Source organism: Bos grunniens, chromosome 24 (genome assembly GCF_055505025.1).
Source record: "Bos grunniens cultivar Pamir isolate PY7600 chromosome 24, Bosgru_T2T1.0, whole genome shotgun sequence".
Classification (NCBI taxonomy): Eukaryota; Metazoa; Chordata; class Mammalia; order Artiodactyla; family Bovidae; genus Bos; species Bos grunniens.
In genome coordinates this window covers 50188743-50199830 of record NC_141188.1, presented here as the reverse complement: position 1 = coordinate 50199830, position 11088 = coordinate 50188743, and the positions used below count along the sequence as shown (strand labels likewise).

Below are 11088 nucleotides of genomic sequence, written 5' to 3'. Positions count from 1 at the left end.
TTATTTTATATTGGAGTATAGCTGATTTACAATGTTGTGTTGGTTTCAGGTGTACAGAAAAGTGATTCAGTTATAAGTGTATACATATAAATTATTTTTCAGATTCCTTTCCCTTATGGGTTATTACAGACTACTGGGTAGAGTTGCCTGTGCTGTACAGTTGGTCCTTGTTGACTGTCTATTTTATGTATCATAGTGTGTCTACGTTAATCCCAACCTTGTAATTTATTCCCCCTACCCCTTTGGTGGGCTTCCCTGGTGGCTCAGAGGTTAAAGCATCTGCCGGCAATGCGGGAGATCTGGGTTCCATCCCTGGGTTGGGAAGATCCCCTGGAGAAGGAAATGGCAACCCACTCCAGTATTCTTGCCTGGAGAATCCCATGGACGGAGGAGCCTGGTGGGCTACGGTCCACAGGGTCGCAAAGAGTCGGACCCTTTGGTAGCCACAGTCTGTTCTCTAAGTCTGTGAGTGCTTCTGTTTTGTAAATAAGTTCATTTGTATCTTTCTTAGAGCCCACATATGACTAATATCGTGTTTGTCTTTCTCACTAATATCGTGTTTGTCTTTCTCTGTCGTCCTCCAAGTCCATTCATGTTGCTACAAATGGCATTATTTCATTCTTTTTATGACTGAGTAATATTCCACTGTGGGCTTCCCTGGTGACTCAGATGGTGAAGAATCTGCCTGCCATGCGGGAGACATGATTTTGATCCCTGGGTTGGCAAGATCCCCTGGCGGAGGGCATGACAACCCACTCCAGTATTCTTGCCTAGAGAATTCCCATGGATAGCGGAGCCTGGCGGGCTATAGTCCATAGGGTCACAAAGAGTCAGACATGACTGAGTGACTAAGCACAGCACAATATTCCTCTGTATATTTTATCATCTCATTTAATCTCAAGACAGCTCTGCACTGGTGAGTATCATTGTTATCCCATTTATCCATAGGGAAATCAAGGTCTTAGGTGACACTGCTAATGGTAACAGAGATGATATTTGAACATGGCATTTCTGGCTTCTGTGCTGGGTGCTGTGTGTTTCCCCTGAAACTGTAATTGTCTCCATTATCCTGTGTTTGGTGGCGCATTCACTTAACAAGCAGGAACGCCTCGGGGGCTCTGCATGATCAACCCCTCCCCACCCCCCTGCCCAGCAGCTCTCTTTTCCGCAGTTCTGATCACTCTGCCCATGCTGTCACCATGCCAGCCAGGCTGGCCTCCCAGCTGTTCCTGTAACTTGCCAGCTCACCTGTCTCAGGTTCCAGGCCCTGGCTCCCTCCCTTTCCTGGAAGGGTCTTACCTGATCTTTGCTTCTCTCCAGACAGGCCTTCCCTGATCACAGACCTGAAACAGCCATTCTCAGCCCATACCAGCCCTGGTCCCTCACTCTACTTTATGTTTTCCAAAGCTCTTGTAACTATGTGTGAGAGTTGGACTGTGAAGAAGGCTGAGCGCCAAAGAATTGATGCTTTTGAACTGTGGTGTTGGAGAAGACAAACTGCAAGGAGATCCAACCAGTCCATTCTGAAGGAGATCAGCCCTGGGATTTCTTTGGAAGGAATGATGCTAAAGCTGAAACTCCAGTACTTTGGCCACCTGATGCGAAGAGTTGACTCATTGGAAAGGACTCTGATGCTGGGAAGGATTGGGGGCAAGAGGAGAAAGGGACGACAGAGGATGAGATGGCTGGATGGCATCACTGACTTGATGGACGTGAGTCTCAGTGAACTCCGGGAGTTGGTGATGGACAGGGAGGCCTGGCGTGCTGCGATTCATGGGGTCGCAAAGAGTCGGACATGACTGAACGACTGATCTGATCTGATCTGTAACTATGTGAAATCATATTTTTGTGTGTGTATATATTTACTTAGTTCTTCTCTGTCTCCCCCTAGAGTGCAGACTCCCCATTGAAGAGACCATGTGCCTGAGCGATGCTTGGCCCATAGTTGGTATGAAGGAGAGCCAAGGAGTGGTCCTTGTTCATCCAGCCCGCATGATAGCTGGTGACAGGGCTCTGGGGGACTGGGAAGCGTGATCCTGCGACTGTAGGGTTCAGACGGTGAGCCCCAGAAGAAAGTCAGAGTGACCAGGCATTCATGCCTTCGTTCATTCACTCATTGAGCACCAACTTTGTGCAAAGAGCCAGGGTCAGCCAGCCGAGAAGAGCCGGATTGCTTCTTTCTGTTTGTTTTCTTACCTGTGCATTTTAGACAGCTGGGACAGCTACACACTGCTGGGCATAGAGACATGTCGATGGAGGGATAGGTGAGTTCTGGACCTGAAGGTGTTACTAACCAAGTGCGCGGTCTTAGTTGATCTTCTCTTCATCTTCATGGAACTCCGGTTGAGAAAATGCATGAAATAAGCCTCAGACAGGAAAGGGAGGGAAGGAGGGACACAGAATGGGGAGTAACTGAGAGTTTTAACTATGCCCCCCTTGACTTTAGGGCAACTTATTCTTCAGGAAGGTATTTAGACTCCCCCAGGATTTCTGGATCTGAGATTCTTTCCTTGGGCTTTAAGTAGTAGTTTGTCAGCTTTAGGGTTTTGCATCCCTAAAAGACCCTCCCTTCAATTGTCAACATTTAATTTTTCTAAATAAGTCTTTAAGTAAACACTGTCTATTATCATCGCCTTTCATAAAAAGATAGGGCATATTGATTCCTCGAACTAGGAGGGACAGCATCTCAAAAGAAATGGTTTATGGACTTCCCTGGTGGGAAGGCGGTTAAAAATCTGCCTGTTTATGCAGAGGACACAAATTCCATCCCTGGTCCAAGAAGATTCCACCTTCTGTGGGGCAACTAAGCCAGTGAGCCCCAACTACAGAGCAACTAAGCCCGTGAGCCCCAACTGCAGAGCCTGCTCATCTAGAGCCTGTGCTCCACAAGAGAAGCCAGCACACCGCAACTGGAGAGTAGACCCTGTTCGCTGCAACTAGCGAAAGCCCGTGCAAAGCAAGGAAGACTCAATGCAACCAAAAATTTAAAAAATGAAATGATTTATTCTTTCCTTCTGGGTCAGTCTTTTGTTCAGCCAGTATCAGTGAGTGCTTGCTCCATGCCAGTGTTTGATGTGCTATAATACAGGGCTTCTGCCCTTAAGGAGTCATCTGGGTAGGTGGACATGCCTGCTAAGTTGCTTCAGTCATGTCTGGCTCTGTGTGACCCTATGGACTGTAGCCCACCAAGTTCCTCTCTCCACGGGATTCTCCAGCCAAGAATACTGGAGCAGGTTGCCGTGCCCTCCTCCAGGGGATCTTCCTGACCCAGGGTGGAATCTGCGTCTCTTCTGTTTAGCCTGTATTGGCAGGCGGGTTCTTTACCGCTGGTGTCACCTGGAAAGCCCTGGGTAGGTGGGGAGATAAACATGAAGCAAGGACTTGGAATTAAAGGTGAAATTTCCAGTGTAGTAAATGCTACCGCAAGGAGATGCCTGAGGCTGCCAGAGTGTATAATAATGGGGGTGGGGTGACCTCACTCAAAGATAGAGAGGAGCATCCCAGGCTGAGAGACAGCATGTGCCCAGTCCCCGGGGGCGGAAGGAAGGTCCTGAGGTGACCACTCAGGGCTTACAGGTCACGGAAGGGCTGACCTTGTTCCGAGGGCTGTAGGAAGCCTGCTGGGTGGTGGTGCAGTCAGGCCAGCACCGGGACCAGCCTCAGCAGAAGGGGGTTGGCGGGTCTCAGTGAACCAGATGCACAAGTGGGCAGAGTACTGTGGGCAGTAGTCCCCAGGGAGATGCTGATGGCTTGCGTCCTGCTGGCTGCGGTGAGGGGACCTGCAGAAGAGTGGACAGACTGAGAGGCATCTCAAAGGAAAAACTGATGGGATGCTGAGCCTGGTTTGGATGCAGGATGAAGAAGGAGGAGGTTGCTGGTCTTCTGATTCCCACCACTGGATGGAGATAGGCAAGCTCTCGTTTTAGTTATTTTTTGGCCACACTGTGCAGCATATGGGATCTCAGTTCCCCAGCCAGAAATCGAACCCACGCCCCCTGCATTGGAAGTGCACAGTCTTAACCACTGGACCACCAGCGAGGTCCCTGGGCAAGCTTTCTGAGGGTGGAGACCTGGAGAAGTAGGTTCTGGAAGGAAGATACTGAGATATGCCCTGTTTGGAACATAACGAGTTCAAGGTGCCTTTGAGCCATCCAAGGGGAGGTGTCAAAAAGGCAGGTGGCTGTGGGCTGAAGTTCAAACCCGAGGCCTGTCTTTTCACTTGACTCACCTTCTCTGTTTGGCTGTGATGGGGCCATCTCCTGAGGGAGAAGTCAGTGGCCTGAGTGGAAGCCTTACTTTTCTCTTCATGCCCTTTTGTCCTCTTTAAGCTGCGTAGCACTGTGCGTGTATTACATATTCAAAAATCAATAAAACAAAAAAAGCAAAATTATCTAATAATTTCGCATTTGAGAAAATATATTGCATTATGGAAACTTGACCATGGATCACAGGTTTTGAGGCCTGAACTGCTGAGGACGACTTTAAAATCCCTTCTACCTCTCACTGAATGTTACTGCAATTTTTCTTTATGGGTCTACTAGATGTGAGCAATGCTGAATAACATCGTATTCCACAGACTTTGAAAGCCTGCAAAATAAATGTTTATGGAGAAAGGTGGGATGGAGTCTTCACTGGGCAGCTCCTTGCCCCGTCACCTTCCTCCTCGCTTGTCACCATCAGCAGCAAAATTATTTCTAGGACATAAGAAAATATGACTCAGAGTAATTCTAGCAAAGAACTAGGAACACTAGGTCGTGTTCTCACGTACCCCTCTTTCATTCTAAGAAAAAGATGTCCCAGCCTTACTAGTTGGCTTTTAAACTCTGATGCTGGCCGTGTGCCTTTGACAGTATCTCAACTGATCCTGGTAAAACCCACAAAAAGTCCCAGACACTAGAAAGAGTGGCTTCCTTCTTCATTACCCTGTCACTCGGACACTTATCCCAGCAAAAATCCATTTCCTAGGCTTGGAAGGTTAGGCAAAATTAACTTATTGGGTGGCTCCTGCCGCCAAATCCATGATAATCATGACGATTAGCATCTGTATACCAGCTAGTTTACAGAGCACTTGTGCTGGCGGCGTGTCCGGCGTGCCTGCGCTGCGTCCCAGCAACCCCTGGGGTGAAGGCTTTGTTCCTGGAGCCTCTCACCGGGTCTGGCATACACAAGACGTTGTTAATTCAGTGTTTGTTGTATGAGGAAGGCAGACAGACGACGGAAACAGCTTTCCTAAAGCCTTGAGGCTAGTAATGGCAGAAGAATCTATTTGATCCAAAAACTGGGCTGAGGGTCCTGTCTGCTCCCCGGGGTCCTCACAGTGGAAATGCCTCGGCCATCACTCATAGGGATGGGCTTCTTTGGTGGGTCCCACGATGTGCCAGGAGCAGCGTGTGTGGTCACCTATGAGTCTCCGCTCTACTACAGACAAAACATCACCCCTTCTGCAGGCTGCCCAGTTCTGATTCACCATTAACAGGATGTCTCGTTGCTATGAAGCTATCTGGCACTTACTACGCAGAATTTAGCTCCAAAGTCATCCTTTAATGACTTAGGGGAATGGGAAAGATAAAAATAGCGGGGTATGGGGGGGGTGGGATCAGAAAAGAGTGAAGGCTAATTTGGTAGCCCAATATGACCAGGAGCTTGAAGTCCATTTGTTGGTGTCTTGAAGTTCAAATGCAGCCTGGATAATGAGGAATATCAGCAGGGCTCCTGGGGTGCCTCTGAGCAAAGCTCAACATTTATTTTCTTGTTTTGCTGTCTTTAAAATCAATTTTTTTACTGCCCGTGGAAATCAGCCAAATTGTATGTCTCTCTGTCTATACTGCAATGGCGAATCCTAATTTTTCATTGTCGGCATTTGAAGCCATTATCTAAGCAGGTCCATTACTGAGCCATCACAGGCCAGCTTCATGCTGGAGGCACTTCCCTTCTCCTTGTGTTAACAACTGGCGTTGTCTCCTGACATGAAGCAGTTTGCTTCAAGTGAGGCCTGACTGTTGGTTTGAGGACTGGCGATCATGGAGATTTTCCCAGTTATTTGAGAAGAAACTTTTCTGTAGTTATAGATGATGTCGTGTCATGCCTGCAAATTCTTTCTACAGGGAAAAACTTCACTCTGAGGAAGGTGAGCTCCCTGAACATCCCTTGCAGGAGCCACACCTCCATCTCTGACCCCCTTGAGGCTTAGGAGTGTTTATAAATGAAGTTATAGACTCAAAGTGACAAGCGCGGCTTGATTTTGAAGACTTAACTCAGAGTGGACAGAAAACAAGCAGTTGTTTCTGTGTCACGTTTTCCGTTTGAATAGAGTCATTCATGTCATGCGCACGTCTGCCTGACTGTCAACTCACCCAATCTAGTTCCAAATATTTACACCTTTAGGAAAATTTCTGAGACGCACCCCCCGCCCCCTCCCTGACAGAATCAATCCCTTGATTTTCTGTTTTCCCGATCAGGGGCCTCCATTCTTTTTCTTTTTGGCTGTGCTGGGTCCTCCACTACTGCACGCAGGCTTTCTCCAGCTGCAGCGAGTAGGGGCTGCTTTCTCTTGCTGCGGTGTGCCGGCTTCTCACTGTGGTGGCTTCTCTTGTTGCAGGGTCTAGGCGCGAGGGCTTCAGTAGTTGGGGTTCCCGGCTCCAGAGCACAGGCTTCATGGTTGCTGCTCATAGGATTAGTTGCTCCACAGAATGTGGGATCTTCCCGAATCAGGGATCAGATCCGTGTCTCCTGCATTGGCAGGTGGATTCTTTACCACTGAGCCAGCAGCGAAGCCCGGGGCCTCCATTCTTGCTCGAACTGTTCTTGCTGCATTCTTTTCTTTTCCCTCGCTCCATTCTTGAAGGCTGACCATTTTCCTATTTCTAGCCCTCTCTTAAATTACACCCTTCTTGAGGGCAGAGGCTGTTGAATACACCTTTCTGTGTCTCAGAGGTCACGCCTGGGACCTGGCACCACCTCTTGAACCAGTGCTGGTGAAATGGATCAAGAATCACAAGAACCCCTTTCTATTTCCAAAAGGTGCCACTCTCCTCTTCTCAGATGGGGCAGGCTGCTCCTTCCTGTGCCTCTGTGGTCGGGACGCCAGTGTTTGTGAGACTGTTCTCCCGGTTTAGGACTTGCACCTCACTGATATCTAGAATGACTTTTGATTAGGACTGGTGTGTTTCCTCACCGACTCTTGCCAGGGTCATGACGAGGCAGCCTCCGCCCTTGCCGTCTGGGATGACACATTGGCCTCTGTTGTCATCAGCCTTCCTGTAGGAACTGCCCCACAGAGAGAGACGCTGTCTGCAGCCTCACTTCCACATAGGACCTTGCCAACTCGTCCTTTTCTACAAGAACATCAGAACAGCAAATTTCAGGAAATGAGAAAAGCAGACACAGATTAAAAAAAAAAAAGAGCAAACCTTCAAATTTGTATATTTTTGAATAAGTGGCACATTCACAAGGTGCAAAGTTGAAAAGGTACAGAAAGTTACATGCAGTTAAGTTTCCCTTCCAGCCGTTTTCTTCAGCCATCCAATGGCCATCCCTGGAGGAAATTGTGACTGTATATTTGAATGTCTCTGTTGTCCTAGGTCTTTGCTTTTCCTGGATGTTTCTCTCGACTCCTTCATAAGAACATTCATTTCACCCTGCCCCTCCCCTCTGGCCCCCAGGACCTAGCCGAGAGCCCTGGAGAGTCACCTGGCAAATGTTATGGATCAGTTGACAGCATGCCTGTAACACAAGCATATTTGATGAGTCAGGACTTATAGAATCTTTATTTGATTGTGAATTAGATGCATTTCATTCACTTACCTTCTCGTTCTCCTAAGATAAGCCAAGAAGTGTTGATTGTCACATCGGCCTCACTCAAGCTGTCTTTCTTTCATGAGCCATCACTTCCAGTTGTATTGTTGCCAGTTCAGGATGGCTGAGGGCGCACACATTTTTCAGGCGACAGTTGCACAAGAAATGTCGATATTTTTTCAACACTTTTTTTTGGTGGTCTCTTCAATTGTTTCTTTTTTGGCTTCTGCAAGGAAAAATCCTCATCCCTGCCTTGGTCCTTGGCCCCAACACCGACACACCCACCTGCCCTTTGGGGCCTCTCTCGACCTTTCTTTTTTCCAAGAACCACTGAACATGAGAAAAGGCCTGAAAGGAGGAATCCTGCCTTCCCCGAGACGAGGTATTTATCTTTTTATTTTAGTGTTTGCTTAGTTGCTTGTAGCTGTAGAGGGTTTGCCAGTTCTCTTTTTCTGTTCTCCTCTTTCTCTTTCATGTCAGTTTCCCCGCTGGCAGCTGTGGACAGTTCACCTGCTTCTCCTCCACTTCCTGTATATACTCTGCTGCCCTCCTTCCTCTCGCACCCTGGGGCCCTGACTGCTCAAGACCACGGGCCTTGGAGCAATTTCCCTCCAGCTTCCTCTCTCCTCTAGATGCTTAGCCAGCGGTCGGTCAAATGGCGGGGTTAGTCAAATGGCGGCCCCCGCAGTCCTTCGGGTGCCAGGGGCCAGTGATTAAGTAGCCAGGTCTTTAGCTGACTCCATCCTTGTTTGTCATAACTCCGCTGCAAGTTATTTTGGTCTCTGTGACTTGTGGCCGCACCATGATTAGGGTTTGATTACTATCACCAAAGTGACTAAAAGATGAAAATAGAAGCCACAACAGGAAATAAACAACTGCAAATGAGATATTTTATTCCATATTCCCTGCCAGCAAGTGATTAGAATCAAACTCATTCACAATAGTTTGGTGAACTCCTAAACTTTTTTTTTAGGGATTAGAATAGTTTGAAACTGGGTGCTTGTTGGTTTCATTTGTGCCCATGGAAAGAAAAGGAAAGGAACTCCCTTTCTAGGCACACTAGCCAGCCAGGAGTTCCTCTACAGTCCAGCTTCTTTCTTGGAAAGGAAAGGAATAAGAATGTGAACGGGGTGGGGCTGGCTCTCAGGAAAGCTTGGGATGTTAACTGATTCAGGGGATGCCAAGGAGCTATAAAGCAGCACCAGCCACTGTAGGTACTTGCCCAGCAACCCACCCACTGTCTACCTAGGGCAGTAAAATGGAGGAGGAAAGCCATGCACAGAGGGTAAGACAGGAATGACGCCTGAATTAAAGCACCGACAATTACACTATATGGGAACATATCTTTGCAAGTATATGCATGTTCCTCCCAGACAAGTTGTGACGTCAGATTCAACTCCTAAAACACCCACTAAATCTACCTGCCTTGTGTGTGCTCCAGCCTGGCATCCCAGAGTGTGAGCACCACTGGCCACATCTCCCAGAATCATCAGGCTCTCTATTTAGCCAAGAAGCTTAAGCAGAATTATGCCTTTTGCTTTCACTGCTTATTTAAGTCCTTCTTGTCACTTTGCAGCCTGGCCTAGCCTCGCTAGGAAAGTGAACATCTTCTAGCGATGCCCAGAGCAGAGAGTGGGAATAAGGCCCTGAGAGGGCAGGAAGCTTACCCAGAAACCTTTTTAAATCTTGCCAAGTGCTCTTCTAATGCGAAGATCACCTCTAGTACAAGTTATTTAACCAGTGAATGGTAGAGACCCAGGGGCTTCCCAGGGATCTCAGTGGTAAAGAATCTACCTGCCAATGCAGGAGACGCAGGAGATGTGGGTTCGATCCCTGGGAGAGGAAGATCCCCTGGAAGAGGAAATGGCAAGCTACTCCAGTATTCTTGCTTGGGAAATCCCATGGAGAGAGGAACCTGGCGGGCTACAATCCATGGGGTCACAAAGAGTTGGGCATGACTGAGCACGCACACATGGCAGAGTCCCAGGCAGGAATCACGTTTTCTGACTTCTAGTTTGGCATTCTTTCTAAGCCTTTCTGAGGTGAGTGTATCATTTCTCAGATACCTCCAAAATCCCATTTCTACCTCTTTTGCCTATGATGGTAGGATAACCCATTTTCTCCTGGGCTTTCTCGGTTGCTATCTTAGTAGGTTGCTTGTTCAGAAAGTTTCACACACATACACAGGTTACAATGCCCTTTTCAATAAGCAATATATTAAAAAAAAATATTTATGCACTGGGTGTTAGATCCTGCATGTGGGATCTTTCAGTCCTGGAAGGCAAACTCTTAGTTGAGGCATGTTGGATCCAGTTCCCTGGCTAGGGATCAATCGTAGGCCCCCTGCATTGGGACATAGAGTCTTAGCCACTGGACCACCAGGGAAGCCCAGCACTATTTTTAATTGTAACAAAACTATGATCTTATACAATTGCAGCCTATGTGGCTTACAAAGTAAATGTTTAGAATCCCAGCTGCTGCCCTGTTCTACACCCTTCTGCCCTGCTTAGCATTTCTGGCTCTTCTAGGTCAATGAGCTTCAGGGCCCCTTGCTTAGAGATGATAATGATTTTCTCCCTTATATATTATATAATATATAATATTATATTATCACATAATATATCTCCAAAGGTGCTCTTGGTGGGTTGGGGTAGGGGGAGAAGGTCCAAATACCTATCTTTCCAACTCTGTTGATTCCTAAGTAGTTATTAAGCCTCTGTAGCATGTAGACAGCTTTTAAGTTGCTGGAAGGGAAGGGGCCAAGTTGAGGTTCATCAGTGCCTTTTCCTTTTATTACCCCCCCCCTTTTTTATTTTGGTGCTTTTTCCTTTAAAGGGGGCATAATTTAGCTGAGAAAATGAAAATAGTTCATTTCATCTTTTTAAAAAGATTCATTAAAAAAAAGTCATCAAACTCCCCAGTGAGTTTGATTGTCATCCTGACCTCACAATTCTAAATGACTTAAATATATATATATATATATTACTTCACTGAATAAGATGTGAGGTTAGACCACCATGCCAACTAGTGGCCTCGTCGATACTGACGCTTATATGTTTAAATCATGACGCTTCTCAGCACCAACAGCTTTCACGAAGTAAACGCTATCTGGTGCTTTGCCCCATCAACGCCTTACCGTATCTATGCACCAGTCGGCCAGGTGGGTCTATGCTTTCTCTATAGCCCGGGGTAAGGGGATAAACTCGCTGACTCTAAGCGCCACAGAAAGCTACGGGGCCGAGGAAGGCGAAGAAACAGGCCCCGCATGCATATGCATGCAGGTCTGCTCGGAAG

The 11088-nt window shown here is 47.4% G+C and overlaps 1 long non-coding RNA gene across 1 annotated transcript; it reads right to left on the bottom strand.

The window, feature by feature from the left end:
* Positions 1-2983: 2983 nt before the first annotated feature.
* On the bottom strand, positions 2984-4366 carry LOC147346248 (uncharacterized). Its single transcript, XR_015153499.1, has 3 exons — positions 4229-4366; positions 3594-3779; positions 2984-3346 (listed from the first exon to the last, which is right to left on the bottom strand). It is a non-coding gene; the product is annotated as an uncharacterized LOC147346248 (long non-coding RNA).
* Between the last annotated feature and the right edge of the window lie 6722 nt (positions 4367-11088).